The 17,842-nt window shown below is 40.6% G+C and overlaps 2 long non-coding RNA genes across 2 annotated transcripts in view; both read left to right on the top strand.

Annotated features, from left to right (window-relative positions):
* The window catches only part of LOC123329982, a 73,528-nt gene extending 69,426 nt beyond the window's left edge, over positions 1-4,102 (top strand). Inside the window, exon 2 of the long non-coding RNA XR_006545642.2 lies at positions 3,299-4,102. This is a non-coding gene — a long non-coding RNA (uncharacterized LOC123329982). The remainder of the gene's footprint in view (positions 1-3,298) is intronic.
* The window catches only part of LOC123329981, a 203,552-nt gene extending 186,698 nt beyond the window's left edge, over positions 1-16,854 (top strand). Inside the window, exon 4 of the long non-coding RNA XR_006545635.2 lies at positions 16,520-16,854. This is a non-coding gene — a long non-coding RNA (uncharacterized LOC123329981). The remainder of the gene's footprint in view (positions 1-16,519) is intronic.
* Positions 16,855-17,842: the final 988 nt, after the last annotated feature.

The following is a 17,842-nucleotide window of genomic DNA, read 5'->3' as shown; positions in this document are numbered from 1 at the left end:
CCCCTTTGCCCCATATCCCAATCTGAGCCTGGTGTCAGAACTGTGTCACTGAACTGGAGAGATCAAACAGTCTGATCACCCACCTCTGTGGAAATAGAAGTATGAAGAAAGGAGTTGAACTGCTTATTTAACCCCCTTGGTAATACTAAACAGATTTCAGGTTAGCATTAAATCAACGATTGGAGCCAGACATCTTGAATTCTGGGTATTGCAGATTTCCTGCTTGCACTTCTGAAACAGAGCGATAGCACTATATTGTAAACGAGACTTCTGCATTTGCACAGGAAACTTGACAGCAGCTTTGGTCTGAAGAAGAATAAAACTGAGATTTAGAGTCGATCAGGATCAGTCATGATCAAGTTCAGTTGGCACGATAGCGTTCTCTCTCATATTTTGAAGGCTACAGGTTGGGACTCCACTGCTGTGGGGGCTCTCTGAAATTGTTAGAGACCCAGGTTCTCTCTTGCTCATGGCTTTTCTTAGGATGGCTCTACACGATTATTGGGACTCTAGCTAATATGGAGGAAGAGATTAAAAAGCAGATAAGGACTATAATTTCCTAAAACCTGCCTCACGCAACTTTTCTTTACATCTCATTGTCCCAAACTTAATTCCATGGCCACACTTAGCTGCAAAGAAAGTTGGGAAACAGTTTTATCTCTGGGAGTCAGCGTCCAGTTAAGAATCAAGTGCTCTGTTACCCACCAAGTGGGAAGAAAGGATATTGAGGTGGGTAACCTCAGTGAGATTAAATAATTGCTTAGGATCACACAGTTTTCTAATGATAGAGATTAGAAGTAGGTCTCCTGATGGTGCAGTGCTTTTTGAATCAGAGAAAATGGACTTCTAAGCATATATGGAGATGATTTATGTATAGAGTGAAATGAGACTAAAGACCATTATGATTTTAAAATTTGGTTTAAGAATTCTTCCACGTGTTTCTTTTTGCCTTTTATAACATGATCCCTATTAGTTTTATTCTCACTAGTTAAAAAGATAGAAAAAAAAATCTTAGAATGTAGAGATGATAGCTAAATTTCCCAACCAGCAACACTGATGAGGCAGTGGGGGAGAGAGAGTCACTTTACTTGTGACCTCTGATCTCAGTGCATGGTCTGGACAGCATTTAGGTTCTCTGGTCATCTCTCTCCACCACTCTCTGAGATGCTGTTTCACACCATCTCCTGCTCCCTAGCATCTGATACCCTTTCCCTTCACTTTAAGTTGATGGCCTTGTCTGTTACTTCACTGTGAGAATAAAGGCAAACGCAAGAGAGCTTCTGTCTGTTCTCACTCTCACCAGTGCCCTTGTCCCTGGATCTAGGTCCTTGGCCTCCTTTTGTTGCAGTAGATTAACAGTTCTGTTTCTTTCAAAGCCCACTGATGCACTACACCCCACCCCATCTTTCCTCCTCAGGCACTCTGCTCCGATATTAGATGCCCTTTCTCCAGCATCATTTTCCTCTTTTCTATATGATCATTCCCATCAGCATTCAAAGATATTCTACAGTTTCCCTTGGCAAAGTCACTCACTCTAGACTGGATTTCACACCCCCTTTCGGGTAGTCTTTTTTTCTCCTTTAAAGAAGGTTTTATATTTTATTCTTATTCCTTGGTTCATGAAATTCAGGCTTTCATCTCCAATGCTTCACTGAAACCCTTCTTGTTGAGGATGGCAATGATTCCTATCTTGCCAGATCCCAGGGGGATTTCTCAATCATCAGCAGCCCTGGGCCCAGCTGTTCATGTCCTCCTTCTGGAAGCACATTTTCTACTTGGCTTGGGTAACTCTACTCTTGCCTTATTTTCTCTGTTCTTGCCTTGGGAAAGCAATGACCGTGTCTTCCCATTCTTCATGGCTGGCTCCTTCTCTCCTTGACCTTAAAAATTTGAGGAGTGCTCCTGGGCTCAGTCCCTTGGTTGTCTCCTCTATTTTTCTGTGTTCTCTCCTTAGTGATCTCAGTCACTATCATGGCTTTAAATATCTATATTTAGGTGGTTCTGAATTCATATTTTCAGCCTTTTACTTTTCTCTGGGCTCCAGATGTGTATGTCTGACTCTCTTTTCAACATCTCCACTTGGATGTCTACAAAGCAATTTCAAATTTAACAGCTTCAAAATAGAATTCTTGATTTTCTTTTCCCCAACTGTTCTTACTCTCATTTTCATAAATGGCACTGCCATTCACTCAGCACGTGCTAAGTTGCTTCAGTTGTGTGTGACTCATTGTGACTCTATGGACTGTAGCCCACTGGGGTCCTCTGTCTATGGGATTCTCCAGGCAAGAATACTGGAGTGGGTTTGCCATGCCCTCCTCCAGGGGATCTTCCTGACCCAGGAAAGGAACCCACGTCTCTTATTTCTCCTGCATTGTTCAGATCAAATATTGGGAGTTATCCTTGATGTCTATCTAGCCCACAGACCTCACATTTATCAGAAAATCTCACTTTATCAGAAAATCATCTTCAACCTCAAAATAGAACTAGAATATAATCAGTTCATCATGTTCACTATCACTTTCCTAGTCCAAGACTGCCATTCAGACTCCCAATTGGTTTCTCTGCTTCTCATCTTGCCCACTGCCAAGTCAACAGCACCAGGTAATCTGATTAAAAATGTAAATCAGGTCATGGAAGTGACTTTTCTGCTCAAAATTCTCTAGTGTGTTTATTCAGTCAAAATGGAATTCCAGCTTCTTTCTTTAGTCTGCAAGGCTCTCTTCTATCCACATAAGCTTATCTCCTGCTACTCTCAGCTCTACTCTTGGTATTCCTCAAAAATAGAGAGCTTGCTGCTCACTTAAGGGCCTTGACCATATTCTTTATTCCCTCTGCTTAGAGAGCTCTGTTCCCCAGACCTCTGTAAGGACTTTCCCTGGTTTCATGGAAGCCTTCATTCCGATATTACCTTCTCAGATGAGCCTACTGGATACATACTCCACCTTCACCTTGATCCCCTTACCCAGATTTATTCTAACTCACAGTGCTTATTACTACACAGCATCATGTTACACATACATAGGACTTTTTGGTTTGTATATTGTCTGTCTAGGATTCCTACAGTGTAAGTTCCATGGAGGCAGGGGCATTGACTTGCTTATTCTTTATCCCCTGTGTCAAGAAAGGTTCAAGGTGATGAGTGTGTATGCATCCACTTGCATGTGTGTACTAAGTGAATAAATGACCCTGATGCTTTGGAGAGACTTCAGTTAGCTACCTAAAGAAAAATACAAATGTATTGTGTTTCTCTTTATTTCATCTATGCCAAGCTGCCTAATCCTCATGCTTCTCTTTCCAGAAGAACAGGTCAGTTTGCTTTGAGATCGAGAGTTGCTGGGAAGCCAAGGTTGATCTGCCACCCCTCTACAAAGTTTGCATCCAAAGATGGTGTCGTGGCCAGAAATAGATCCATTAGCTGCTGGAACACACGTTACACTTCACACTGAAAAACAGGGGCGGGGATTAGTTTCTGAATTGAGCGATTCACTGGCAAGTCCTGCTTGCAAAGGAATATGTGCAGATTTCATCTTTTCTGTCAAGCTCCTCTCTCTGTTTCAGAGAGGCATCCATTCCACACTTGTCAAGATGTATTTGGTTTGAAAATCATTCTCAGGATGTTCAGAGTTGCATCAAGGACACTGAGCAGGGAGCAACGTGGTGAAGCAGAAAACGAGACCAAGGACCAGGAGAATTTGTGTCTAGCATCCGCGGAAAACCTTTTTTATGTGCCCGTTACTGCGGCGCCCATTCCCCCACACCGTTACTCTCATGGGCGTGAAAGGCAATGCGCACACTTCTTAGCCTCAAGCAACTTTTGATGGATTTTGACTAGAGAACTTGAACTTGGGGGAATCCAACCATTTTTAAGGGGGAGGTGAAAACAGCTGTTTAATACAAGAAAGTCTTTCTTGCCAGAGGGGAAAATATGTTTCCTAAGAGCATATAAGTGATCCTGGATATTAAGAGATTTGTTTCCTGTCTATTATGAATACCTTGACTACAGATAAGACGGATGATATTCATTAGTGTGTTTTACCCAGATTTTGTCAAACGATTAATGTCAGTCATTTTGTGTTTCTAATTGAAAAGAGTCTCTCTTTGAGGGCCCATGGATGTTTCACTTGAGATGTGCAGTGCTAGCTTTCACCTGTCATTCCATGATGGCTTTCATCGTTATAGGCAAAAATTTAAAAAATATTAAGTTTGCCTTTGGCAAAGGCCCAGTTCAGTATTCAGGCTCCACATATCCGAATACCCTTGTCCTCACTCTAGATGACTTGCTTATCAGTCCTGATTTGGTTCTGAACCTGACATTTCCTTTGTTCCTCCTCTTATTCCCTTCATGAAAACAAAATTTATCATGGCTAGATTATAAGGAGCTCTAATTATCAAAACAATGCAAATATACCAGGGAATCAAATACAATTGACTGTATTATTTCCCCTGGATGTATTAGTAGGACTAAGGTGTCTCATTTGGAATTTTACGCAAAAGATATTTTGGGACTAGGATAGAGGAAGAGTCCCTAGAACCCTGTCTTGGTGGCTACATCTTCTGCTCACCAATTAGATTGTCTGTGGGAATAATAATATAAATCAGGTCAGGTTCTGTTCAGCCATTTTTATTCTTCCAATTGCTCTTCAATCCATGTAGATTTTGTACCATGTAGATTTGGTACAAACATGTTTGGCTCTTAAACATTTGATTAATTTCTTTCTCTTTCTTTCTTTTTTTTTTTTTTTTTTTTTACTTACAAAATTGATCTATGTCTTTGGAAAGTCAGTGAAAAATGTGTCTTTGCAAATTTGGCCAAAGTCTGTGACTCAACTGGAGAGAACTGTTAGCTTAGGAATAAATGCTTTATTATTTTTTAGAGAGCAAATACTCTTGGACAGAGAAAGTAACTCACCTGGAAGAATTTCAGTCAGATGAATGGCACATTCACTAAGGGAACAAACCCACCTAAGCATAAATCTACTATTTTTAGTGTTGGATCTGAAATTCTTCTTTTTCTCACTTTTTGGCCATGATCTCTGTTCAAATAGCCAGCTCTTCAAATCGTAGATCATTAGAAGCTTTCATATTGGACTTTTATCCCCATACTGAGGCTGGAAGGGGCTGAAGGCTAGAAACCAGTGTGTTTTAAGTTTCGCTGCATGGCCAATAGCAGGCTGATTTCTAACTGAACTAAATCCCTTTTGTCATTTATTTTTATGATAATAGTAAGATCTATGGACTTTTTGGAGGCTCTGGGATAAAAGAAAATATCATTTTTAACTTTTACTACACTTGCCACTTGGGAACATCTATTGTTCGTTTTCTCTTAAGAAATCACCTAAATAGATTAACTGCTCCATACGGCTTTGAAGAAATAGAAAATACTGATGGAAAAGTTGCTGGTGACCACAACAATACACTTGCGATTGCCATTTAGTTTATCCCTTTGTAATCCTCTGTTCCACCTCACTGAGGCTGGTAATGTGTAAGCCAAACCAGAGTCCCCGACCCTCATCAGAGGGATCACCCAGCTCACTGCGCCAACCTGGTTGTCTCCCTCAATCCCTGCTTCATGTGTATGCAATCTTTTCGTGGGCAGAGAGTGCCCCTGGGAGGCTCCTCATGTTTCTTTATTCTCTGAGGCAGGAAATGCAGATGTAGCGTCAGTGCCTCTTCTGCCTTTTTTTGCTGGAAAGAACCTAGACATTTGCTGTTTGGGGCACCGTGGTCAGTTGCTACTAGCAAGTGGCCCAGGCACTTGGTGCTCAGAGTGTGGTCCCTGGACAAGCACCAGTAAGGAGGCTAGTCAGAAATACTGAATCCAGGTTCCAACCCCAACCCAGTGAAGCAGAATCTGCATTTTACTAAGATCCCTGCTGATTCATATGCATGTAAGGTTTAAGCTTGAAAATCATATCCATAAATTGCTTCATTTATTTGCCTTCAGCTTCCAGAGTGGACTCTCAGAGGGCATGCCACAGGCATTATATCGTGACTTGTACCTCAGCCCTTGTATTTTGAAATAGGAAAGCATAGCCTTGCTTCCCCATCTTCTGTCCCCGCCTGACAATGTAAACCTTTTGGTTTCACGTTTAGGTGTCCTTTGTACTTAATAGTTGATCTTTGGAAAAGAAATCAATATTTGCCCACAAGTCATTTCTTTTTGGGCCTGTTTCAAAAGAAAAAAAAAGATTAACGAATATTCTAAGCATCTGCAGCAGCCTTTATAAAGCTGCAAATCTCTTAGGTCAGCAGAGAATCTATGATGACTACGAAAGTATACAAATACGGTTTGAAATGGTTTTGCAAATGCTCTTACCTAAGGCATACCTCTTTCTTCCTTCACTGAAGCAGCTAGCACAAAGACCCCTGGGGCAAGTCTTCAAAGGGGGCAATTCTCTGCAGAAAGAAGCTCTGTGGGATTTGCAACAAAGGATTTCTCAAGATCAACAGTGGCTTGCTGAACTGGGTGGGTTAGAGAATTGAAAAAAAGAAAAAAAAAATTAAGACACAATAGCTGTGGTTGGAGGGATGCCGTGGGACCAATAATGAGGTCCTTTGGAAGGAGAGGAATAAACCAGCAGTTTTCTGGAGATTGAGATAGGACGCTGTTGGAGTTGATGAAGTGGTTTTTCTTTCTTGTATTCTTGAAAATATTATGTTTTTTTTTTTCCCCATAGACATCAGCAAACACACAAAGTAGAATGCAGCAACAGTATATTGCTACAAAGTTTTGAAAGAGTTGACTAGCTCTTTTGATATTCTCAAGTAAATACAGTTTTGAAATTCAGCTGTTTTTGTGGATTCCCAGTTCAATTAACATAATTTACATATGTAGGCCTAGACCCTGATCTTTCTAGCAAATAGAATGACAGTATCAATTGTGCTTATTTAAGACTGAATTTCATAATGCTTATCAGTGTGACAACCTTCTCTGCTATCAATTTGGAAAGGAATTTAAGGTATTAGATTCTCGAAGGCTCTTTGGAAAACCAAAACCAAAGTAGGACTGTCTGTCAAGACACAACATATTGGAACAAGAATGTAGACGACAACACTGTAGAAGACATCAGGACCTCAACATATGGTTACGCACATTGTATACTGCACAACTCCAAAGGGCGACGCGTACATGGCTTTCACGAAGGTCATTTCCAGTTATAAAATGTGACGGCTCTGAATATTGTCATGTTCTCAGTATACTCTTCATGAACTTGAGTCTTATTCACTTTTGGTAATATTTAAAATTTTTCTAATTAACTTACAGCTATGTAGAATTTATGGAGTTGTCCCAAAAATTCTCTTTATATGTCCTGCTATTTGATGTATGGAAGGAATCTGACAAAATTAAAAGCTAGTGCTATGTTCCACTCCAGTACTCTTGCCTGGAAAATCCCATGGACGGAGGAGCCTGGTGGGCTGCAGTCCAAGGGGTCTCCGAGAGTTGGACACGACTGAAGCAACTTTGCAGCAGCAACAGCAGAGTTATGTTTATTTTTTTGTATAGGGGAATGCGCTGGAATGCTGCTTAGGAACCCTGTCTCAGAATTATGATTGTAAATTGGCATGTATATAAATAGACGAGTTCCAATGGCATTTATAATAAAACACTTTCCCAATATAACTCATTGTCGTGTGGGCTAGAAGTGCAGGCTCTGGAGTCCACAGATGGGGCAGATTCCTTCTTCCTTCACCAACATGTTCAATGATGTCCTCAACCTTCCTCATTCAAAGCATGGGGTGATCTTAGTATCTACATACTTCATTTGATGGCTATGAAGCCTTATATTGGGTTGGCCAAGAAGTTCATTCAGGTTTTTCTGTTACATCTTATGGAAAAACCTGAATGAAGTTTTTGGCCAACCTAATATGAGATGGTACATACAAACCACTAAAAATAGCATCTGGCGTAGAGTCTAAACATTAGGGACCTAATGTTCTCAAGTTTGTACTAAGCTCTTCCTAATTTTTCTGGGAAGTTTTGGAGCTACCCACATTCACATTTAGCAGTATGATGGAAACACAAGAGAAAGAAAGGATCGTTTTCTGCTACACATTTGTGTATACAAGTAGGTAATGCTATGAGGGAAAAGAGTAGCTCTTACTCTCTTCATTTCTGTACCTCTGGAGTCCAGGTTTGAAGTTTGGATCTTCCCTGGTGGCTCAGTTGGTAAAGAATCCACCTGCAATGCAGAAGACCCGGGTTTGATCCCTAGGAAGAGCCCCTGGAGAAGGAAATGGCAGCCCACTCCAGTATTTTTGCCTGGGAAATTCCACGGACGGAGGAGCCTGGCAGGCTACCATTCACAGAGTCACCAGAGTCGGACATGACTTAGCAACTAAACCACCAAGACAGATTTCACTGAAAGGTGTCTGAGCATTTGCTGGGTCAGTTGTTAAAACTGCCTCTTGCTTCTTTTCTTGATGACAGTGAAGGGGAGCGGGGGCTGTGACAGCCGTGAGTGCTTCACACCAAATTCGTCCAGTTGTCCTTAGCACATGGAGAAATCACACTGCCCTGCTCACATCAAACTTGAGTGATCCATGGGCTTGCTTTGGCTAATCAGGTGTGAGAGGGAGTGATGGTTGTGACTTTCAGGAAGTATCTTTAGTGCTGAATGCTTGATTCATTAAGCTCTTACTCCCTCCTTTAGTTATGTTTAAGCATGGACTCAGATGGAGTAGCCAGTAGTTTGGCTTGGATCCCTGAGAGGCTGTAAGAAGCAGAGGCCCCTGCTGACCTGTGATGGACACAGAGCGTGGGCCAGGTGGAAAGCTTTGTGGTCTAAAATCACTGAGGTTTTGGAGGTTGCTTGTTGCTTCCGTATAACTTGCTTACTCTGATTTTTTTTCAAGGAGCCCTGAAAGTGCATTATACTTTCCTGGCTCTGAGAGACACTCTTACAGGTATAGATTATGTTCTGATGATGGTCAGCTTGTGGCATTCCCTGTAGATACCAATTTTCTGGCTCTTTTAACATCAATATAGAGATTATGTAGTAAATTAACTAGTTTATATATTTTGAGCATTTAGTGACAAATAATATATATTCTTAAACAGTCACCCATTTTCTTAAAAATAAGCACAAAACCTTTAACAAATTCATCTTGTCTAGTTAGATCTAACGTTATTGAAGAGGAACTGAGGTAGAATGTTTCTGTCCTACCCACAAGTCTATTTATTTTTAAAGAACCCTGAATAATTTATCTGATTGAGGACAAAAAGTATGCAGAATTACTGACTATCTTAAGAGAAAATAGAAGAATATGAGAAATCCACACAGAGATTCTTTCCTACAAAATGGCATTGAACCAGCAATCAGACATAAAATTATTATTGATTTTTATCTATTATTTATAGTGTTGTGAGAAAGTGATATACGTGGAATGTAGCAATGATTGCTGTGTTTTGACGTCTATTCAACCCAGTTTAGAGAAAATATAAAAGTATTTCACAAAGAGCCTTTGAAAACTAGGAAGTGAAAAACGTGACTTCCAAGAGACTAATGGGTTTAGAAAAATGTTAATGAGATTAGACAATGAGTTTAAAACAAGATGTTCAATTACTTATTGAATAGAAACTTCGTATTTTATATATTTTTAAAATAATATTCTGTAGATGGTTGAAAGTTGTAAATAGATAAAAATCATGAATTTACAACAAATAATTTTCTGCTAAAATAAATTTGATTAGGAAAGTAAACAAAAATGAGGTAAGAAATTAATGTTTTTAAAAAACCAAACCAAAAATGTGAAAAAGAAGACAGGCACTTGATTTATCAGAAATTAAACTCTGTATTCCATAGGACATTTGAAATTCTTTACTCACTGGTCATATAGGCTTGTACCCTATAGGAATTTGTTGCTAATGTAATAGCCGCCAAGTGCAACCCAAAGCATGTGAACTTTGCTATGCCCCTGTTACCCTGTACCCCATTACCAGGCAACAGTTACCGAGACCACTAGTGGTCCTGCCCAGCCATTGGTTGGCACCGCAGTGAGCCCCGCCTCCAGATGACTGTCAGTGAGTGACCATTCAGTTCAGTTCAGTTCAGTTGCTCAGTCGTGTCCGACTCTTTGCGACCCCATGAATCGCAGCACGCCAGGCCTCCCTGTCCATCACCAACTCCCAGAATTCACTCAAACTCACGTCCATTGAGTCAGTGATGCCATCCAGCCATCTCATCCTCTGTCGTCCCCTTCTCCTCCTGCCCCCAATCCCTCCCAGCATCAGAATCTTTGCAATGAGTCAACTCTTCACATGAGGTGGCCAAAGTACTGGAGTTTCAGCTTTAGCATCATTCCTTCCAAAGAAATCCCAGGGCTGATCTCCTTCAGAACGAACTGGTTGGATCTCCTTGCAGTCCAAGGGACTCTCAAGAGTCTTCTCCAACACCACAGTTCAGAAGCATCAATTCTTCGGCGCTCAGCTTTCTTCACAGTCCAACTCTCACATCCATACATGACCACTGGAAAAACTATAGCCTTGACTAGCCGGACCTTTGTTGGCAAAGTAATGTCTCTGCTTTTGAATATGCTATCTAGGTTGGTCATAACTTTCCTTCAAAGGAGTAAGCGTCTTTTAATTTCATGGCTGCAGTCACCATCTGCAGTGATTTTGGAGCCCCCCCAAAATAAAATCTGCCACTGTTTCCCCATCTATTTCCCATGAAGTGATGGGACCAGATGCCATGATCTTTGTTTTCTGAATGTTGAGCTTTAAGCCAACCTTTTCACTCTCCTCTTTCACTTTCATCAAGAGTTAGATAAATTTGTTCTTTCACCGAGATTTGCTGTTTTGGTCACCTGTTAAAAGCTATACTAGCCTGTTTATTCAGTAACCTACATAGGGTGTTTTCTATGTCCCTGAATAATAGTACGGTCGTTTTGTGAGTTATTTCAGCCATCATTTTAGAGTTGAGGGAAACTGAGCCTCAGAGAGGTTAAAGGAATCACTGATGGCTGCTGTTACAGAATGTGTTTTGTAAGGGTTACCTTAAAAAAATATATGGCCTATTTCCATTCTCACTAGCCTACCTACATGATTAAGTGTAGATATGTAGAAAGAGATAGATACATAGAAATCACCTGGTCCCTATTCTCTCATCCCTGAACTCTGAGTAGAATACTAACGCATCTGGTTTTCCTTACCCTTTTAATGGGATAGTCTTATGGCACATATCATGTTAATGGCTCCATTGGACCGCTCTCCGAGGTTCAGACCCCTGTTTTTCCCCACCTTAGAGAGGGTAAGCACATCTGGAATTCTGGATCACAGGACAGCTTTGTAATGGGATGGTCTATTAATTCTATTAATTTCTGTTAATTACAGTAGTATAGCGTGTGTGCTTAACTTTACAGAGACTTCTTTAAATTCAATTTCCATACAAACCATCCTTTTATTCCGTTACACTTCCACTCTTCTAAATCACTTTTGATTCATTAAATTTGAACTTTCTTATAGCAGGAGACAAAAATTCAAGCTGTTTTGTAGTGAAGCTATGTGCCAGATGACTATTTCCTCTCAGCAGATTTGTGTTTTCATATGGTTGGTTGTCCAATTACTTGAATATTTGATTGTACTTCTTGATTACTTTAAAATTACTGGAAAATGGAAAACTTGAAAATGTTAAACCTAATGATAACAAAGCAGAGTTGGAAATGCTTTGATTTGCTGAAAGTGATAGATCTTTATTTCAGATACTCATTGGCCTGAAGACAGTTTCTTTATGTCAACTTAGATAAGAAGTGGTAAAGAATATATATTTCATAGGTATAATTATTCTACTCTATTTTTAAAAAATTGGAGTATAGTTGATTTACAATGTTGTGTCTCAAGTGTACAGCAAAATGATTCATGTATATGTGTGTGTATACCTCTTCTTTTTCAGATTTTTTTCCATCATAGGTTACTACAAGTTGTAGTCACAAGTATATTACTACAAGTTGAATATAGTGCCCTGTGCTATACAGTAGGTCCTTTTTTTCTATTTTATGTGTAGCAGTTTGTATCTGTTAATCTCAGACTACTAATTTATCCCTGCTTTTTTTCCCCCTTTGGTAACCATAAATTTGTTTTCTATGCCTGTGAGTCTATTTCTGCTTTGTAAATAAGTTCATTTGTATCATTTTTTAAAGATTCCACATATAAGTGATATCAAATAATATATTTTTTTCTGTCTGGCTTCACTTAATATGGTAATCCCTAGGTCCATCCCTGTGGCTGGAGATGGCATCATTTCATTCTTTTTTATGGCTAATATTCCACTGTGTGTGCGCACACACATGCACATATATACATAACTATACAGCACTTCTTCTCCATTCATTCATCTGTTAATTGACACTTAAGTCGCTCAGTCATGTCCGACTCTTTGCGACCCCATGAATCGCAGCATGCCAGGCCTCCCTGTCCATCACCAATTCCTGGAGTTCACTCAAACGTGCGTCCATTGAGTCGGTGATGCCATCCAGCCATCTCATCCTCTGTCGTCCCCTTCTCCTCCTGCCCCCAATCCCTCCCAGCATCAGAGTCTTTTCCAATGAGTCAACTCTTCGCATGAGGTGGCCAAAGTACTGGAGTTTCAGCTTCAGGGTCAGTTCTTCCAATGAACACCCAGGACTGATCTCCTTTAGAATGGACTGGTTGGATCTCCTTGCAGTCCAAGGGACTCTCAAGAGTCTTCACCAACACCACAGTTCAAAAGCATCAATGCTTCGGCGCTCAGCCTTCTTCACAGTCCAACTCTCACATCCATACATGACCACAGGAAAAACCATAGCCTTGACTAGACGGACCTTTGTTGGCAAAGTAATGTCTTTGCTTTTGAATATGCTATCTAGGTTGGTCATAACTTTTCTTCCAAGGAGTAAGCGTCTTTTAATTTCATGGCTGCAGTCACCATCTCCAGTGATTTTGGAGCCCAAAAAAACAAAATCTGATACTGTTTGCACTTTTTCCCCATCTATTTCCCATGAAGTGATGGGACCAGATGCCATGATCTTCGTTTTCTGAATGTTGAGCTTTAAGCCAACTTTTTCACTCTCCTCTTTCACTTTCATCAAGAGGCTTTTTAGTTCTTCTTCCCTTTCTGCCATAAGGGTGGTGCCATCTGCATATCTGAGGTTATTGATATTTCTCCTGGCAATCTTGATGCCAGCCTGTGCTTCTTCCAGCCCAGCATTTCTCATGATGTGCTCTGCATATAAGTTAAATAAGCAGGGTGACAATCTACAGCCTTGACGTACTCCTTGTCCTATTTGGAACCAGTCTGTTCCATGTCCAGTTCTAACTGTTGCTTCCTGACCTGCATATAGATTTCTCAAGAGGCAGGTCAGGTGGTCTGGTACTCGCATCTCTTTCAGAATTTTCCACAGTTTATTGACACTTAGTTTACTTCTATGTCTTGGCTGTTATAAATAGTATTGCTGTGAGTATTGTGGTATACATATCTTTTCAAATTAGAGTTTTCTCCAGATTTATGCCCAGGAGTGAGGTTGCTAACTCTATTTTTAATTTTTTAAGGAACTTCCATACTGTTCTCCATCATGGCTACACCAGTTTACATTCTCACCAACAGTGTAAGGGTTCCCTTTTCTCCACACCTGTTCCAACATTTATTATTTGTAGACTTTTTATGATGGCCATTCTGACTGGTGTGTAATCATTCTGCTCTTTAGAAAAATATTTTTGGAGTCTGAAAATGTGCTAAGATTCAAATAGGCTTTTACCTTTTCCTGGTATATATGTTAAGTGAAGTGGCTAATCTTGATTATATATAGACATTGACTCTAGCTACATAAACATATTCCTTGAGCTTTCATTTCCTCCAATGAAGTTCTGTAGGGGTAGAAATGTCTTTTTCAAAATGGTAGCCACAGCACATGGTACAGACACCAACCCAGAGTAGGGGCTCAGTAGACGTTTGTGGAACACGTGAGTGATTGCATGTGCTTTTGCATATACCCATACCGCCTTATGTTTACCTAAAAAAAAGTGAACAGCCTTAAAATAATTATATTCTTATTTTGCTCATTTTTCTACTCTATGCTTTCAGGCTCTATTATGATTATTTATTGAACTTAAAAATGCATCATGTGTTTGGCTGTAGTATACTATTTTTAAATCACCCCTTTGCTGTATCCTTTCGTATACTTTTATAAAAGTATACTAATATAAAATACTTATACTAATATAAAACTTACCCTGGTGTGTGTGTGTGTGTGTGTGTGTGTGTGTGTTTGTGCGTGTGTGTGTGTGTGTAAAACAAGTCCCTGAGGTTTAGGTTCTGAATCTTTTTCACGGTGTTGTTATAGCCTATGACTTCAACTAAGAGTTTCCTGGGTGAGTGCTGAGAGCATTGTGTCAGCTGGCTTTTGATTTTCAATAAAATCCAGGTTCTCACAGTTAGTTTTCTTTCTGTCCAAGGGCTGGTGGGCCAGTAGCATTTCAATGGCTATCACTGCCTGGCAGCTTCAGCTGCGCAGTGTCATTGAGCAACAGTGCAAAAACGAGGTTTTATCACCCTCTCCAAGTTCTTTACCACTTTGGTTTCTCAGGAGCATTCCATTTTGTATAAGAGCAGAAAATTTAAAATGCACACCAAGCAGGCCTCTCAGTATCTGTGAAGATGGGGAAAGGTTATACAAACCACGTTAAAAAAGGACGATCCAGCCCACATGTTAAAATCTCATTAGATTTCTACTAATTTGCCTTGGAACTGGAGAGCAGCTGAAGAAAAACAGGAAAGTAATATTCTAAGATTTGAACCAGGGAGTTTAGGATCTCCAAAGTCGCTTCTTTGGTTCCATGAATCATTTCTGAGATTCTAGAACATTGAATTGGCCACCTGAAATTGTTGAAATCAGGTAAGGAAATAGTCTGTGTTAGAGAATCATAGATTCTGAAGTTCAGCTTGACTCTTTCATATTTCTTTCTTTTTAAACTCCCTTTATGTAACAGAATTCATGTAAAACTACAGGAGTCTTAATTGCATTGTCCCTGGCCCATCCCCCTCTCTCCTTTCCCTACATTTCATTTTATCCCCATTTCTCTTATTTTCTTCTCTTTCCCATTCAGGGCAGTACATGTATTGCAGCTATTTTGCTGGAAAGATCATTGCATTGTCTATTTTGTTTTAAAATTCAGATACTCAACTTGAATTCCTGTCTCTTTAGATCAGATAAGAATGGTAAGCATCTGAGTTTTAAGATACAGTCATTTCTTTTCTCCTCCCTCCACTCCTCGTCTCCAGCAGCCCTGTAAAATAGCTTGTCGCTTGCATTTCTCAAGCATTCAAGGGTTTATAGAATCTAACGATCCTGATCTCCAGCTTCCTCTTTATAAGCAGAAAATGATAGCTGTATATGGCACAGTTCCCAGGGAAGCTACATGAAAAGTGACAGACAAGCGGATGCCAGGGTATGGAAAACAGCCCTAGGTATGTGCTTTTAGAGGAATTGTCCCATCAACTCAACAACCACATTTAATGGTATAAGGACTGTTGAACTTCATTTTCTAGCAGAAAAGAAACTTGAAAGATGTATTTGAAAATTTCCCTGATCAGTCTGCTTTTTGGAATTCAGCATAACAGCTCGGAGTGGCTCCAAAGCAAAGCAAAAAATAATGCCAAATGAATTAAACAGCTGTGGCCAAATGGAAGGAGAAGGGCTACTGCAGCAGGATGATTGTCCATGGAGAAACAAAGCCAGATAGGAACAGTAATTAGTAACTTTCTGTATACATGAACCCACAAGAGCAGTTCCTTAAGAAGCAGTGCTATGGCAAGAAAAAGTGGATAAAATCTACAAGAACCCCTCTAGCACCAGATTCGTATTTGTTTAGGTTGCAGGCTTCATATTAGCTATATATTCTCTAGGATTCCTGGATGGGAAAATAACAGTGACTATAGTCGGATGTGAAAAGAGTCAGAAACTCAGAATAACCAGGGTTCAGGGGCTAGTAAGATTGTTGGGTTGGATTCAAGGTTGGATGTTACAGGTGGTGATCCAAGTAGACACAGGGAGTGTGGAATGGAGGTCCTGCTGTTGGGGTGCCAAAAATCAGGCAGAAGGCATTACCAACTTTCATGTAATAATGATAGTAATTATATGCCAGGCCTGGTTCTAAGCAGTTTATTTGATTTCTCTCATTAATCTTGATGTAATTCTGGGATATTAAGGTTGTCCCCACTTTACAGATGAGAAGACTGAGGCATGGAAAGTTTAAGTAATTTGGGGTCATACAGGAGATAAGTGCCAGGGCCAAGCTTTGAACCTATGCTCTTAATTCTTGAACTGTCCTTCAAGGAGGCAAGTCGCTTCAGAGAGACCTAGTCTAGATTCTGGGGAGGACCACCTCAGAGACTGGTGGTGGAGGTCCATGTGTGAAGTCAGCTAGGAAACATTCAGAGGCAAGTGCTGGCTTACAGTATAAACATATCAACTGACTCAGTACCTACAAGGTCAGAGTTACTGTGGTCATCAGAGCTGAGTCCTGATCCATTTTCCTGTGATTCTTTAGCTCTGCCTTCCTCTGACTGATGATGGATAGAGACGTGGCTACAGCAATTCCATATCTCTTACTGGCACGGAATACTAGCTGGAAGAAGAGAAACAGCTGTACTCTGGTGCTGTCCCAGAGGAATAAGGAAGACCTTCCCCAGACGCTGGGAGCAAAACCTCTATCTGCATCTCAGGACGCTGAACACAGTCACGCACCATTGCTAGTCTAGTCACTGACGAGGGTCGTGGGATTGCATGTGGACTGTCAGGAGCTGGGGTGGGACTAAGCCTTTCTGAGTCACGTGAAGCTGGGGGTGGGGATACCTAAATAAAACTGGATACTTAAATAAAATCGCCAATCTCTGAGGGAAAGGAGTTTCCCAGCTGGCGCTAGTAGTAAAGAACGTGTCTGCCAATGTAGGAGATGTAAGAGACACAGGTTCAATTCCTGGGTCAAGAAGATCCCCTGGAGGAGGGCATGGCAACCCACTCCAGTATTCTAACTAGAGACTCCCATGGACACAGAAGCCTGGTGGACTATAGTCCATAGAGTCACAAAGAGTCAGACATGACTAAAGTGACTTAGCACACAAGGGAAAGGAAGAGAGGCAGGAGTTGGGTGGCCCCCCCCAAATGGCTACTCCAGAGAGGCTGTATGCTGGTCTGGGAGCTATGGATTATCTCATAAATTCAGGAGTCCACTTTCTAGAACTGGTAAATCTGGATAGAGCTTGGTTCAAAGCTCAGTAGCTTGGTTTGATGTCTAGTTCTAGAATGGAGGTGTCAACAAGGTAAATGTGATGCTGTGTCATTTACCTACCAGCCTAGAATTTCTCACCTCTCTTCTGCTGCGGAAAACTGGTTTGAGTCAGAGGCCTTGGTGAAGCACAGACAGAAGGTTAAGGGGACCTTCTTGGGACTTGAAGAGCCAAGAATAGTGACAAAATGACGTTGAACATTTAGTATGTCAAGTTGGCAGGTCTGGTCTACTTTGGATATATGTGTGTGTGTGTTAGTTACTCAGTCATGTCTGACTCGTGCAACCCCAAGGACTTTAGCCCACCGTACTCCTCTGTCTATGGAATTTTCCAGGTAAGAATAGTGGAGTGGGTTCCCATTCCCTTCTCAAGCTACTTTGGATACCATACAGAATACTCTTTTCTATTTACTTTATTTCTCAAAATTTATTTTTATTATTGGCTTCTTAGGCTTTATTTGGAGTATATCAAGGCTGTATATTGTCACCCTGCTTATTTAACTTATATGCAGAGTACATCATGAGAAATGCTGGGCTGGAAGAAGCACATGCTGGAATCAAGATTGCTGGGAGAAATATCAATCA

The sequence above is a fragment of the Bubalus bubalis genome, chromosome 17 (genome assembly GCF_019923935.1).
Source record: "Bubalus bubalis isolate 160015118507 breed Murrah chromosome 17, NDDB_SH_1, whole genome shotgun sequence".
In the NCBI taxonomy this organism is placed as follows: Eukaryota; Metazoa; Chordata; class Mammalia; order Artiodactyla; family Bovidae; genus Bubalus; species Bubalus bubalis.
Note: the sequence above shows the minus strand (reverse complement) of the source record. Positions and strands in the feature narration are given on the sequence as shown.